The sequence below is a fragment of the Denticeps clupeoides genome, chromosome 7, assembly GCF_900700375.1.
Source record: "Denticeps clupeoides chromosome 7, fDenClu1.1, whole genome shotgun sequence".
NCBI lineage: Eukaryota > Metazoa > Chordata > Actinopteri > Clupeiformes > Denticipitidae > Denticeps > Denticeps clupeoides.
Window position 1 is genome coordinate 20,741,988 of NC_041713.1, and position 569 is coordinate 20,742,556.

The window sequence follows — 569 nt, forward strand, 5'->3', positions numbered from 1 at the left end:
CCCTACCAGATACCCTAGTAGTTACTTGAAGATGTTTGAATCAAGGGTCATAGTTTCATAAATATAATCACAATGTCTTTTAATCAAACAACACTAGATAAAATAATATCCCAGTCAGTGTGGGCCCTAAAAACAAAAGTACAAAGCAAACTTCATCTCAGACTATTTTCTATGCATGTAAATATTTCCTGAAAGAAGTCATCGTATTCTTTAATTTTCACGTTTATTTTTCAAGCATCACATACATTTTTGCAGGTTGGGGTATCTGCCTTATGATCAATGGGTTGGGCCAAGAGAAGCAGACGCTTTAGACCAAGACCAAAAGGGTTTTGAATGGAGAACTTTATTGAAGATCTCTTTTCGTCTAGTACTAGGCTTAATAGATGAACGAGAAACGGACTCATCGTGTCTGAACAAATCATCCCCCGCATAAAGGTCAACCTTGCTGGAACCCTTGGACTGAGTGACAGCCTATTTTAGTGGAATACACGCCAATGATACGCCGATCTGGCAACACAGACGGTGGTCCTTTGTTTTACCGGGACTACTTTTATTCCGTATAGACGCGA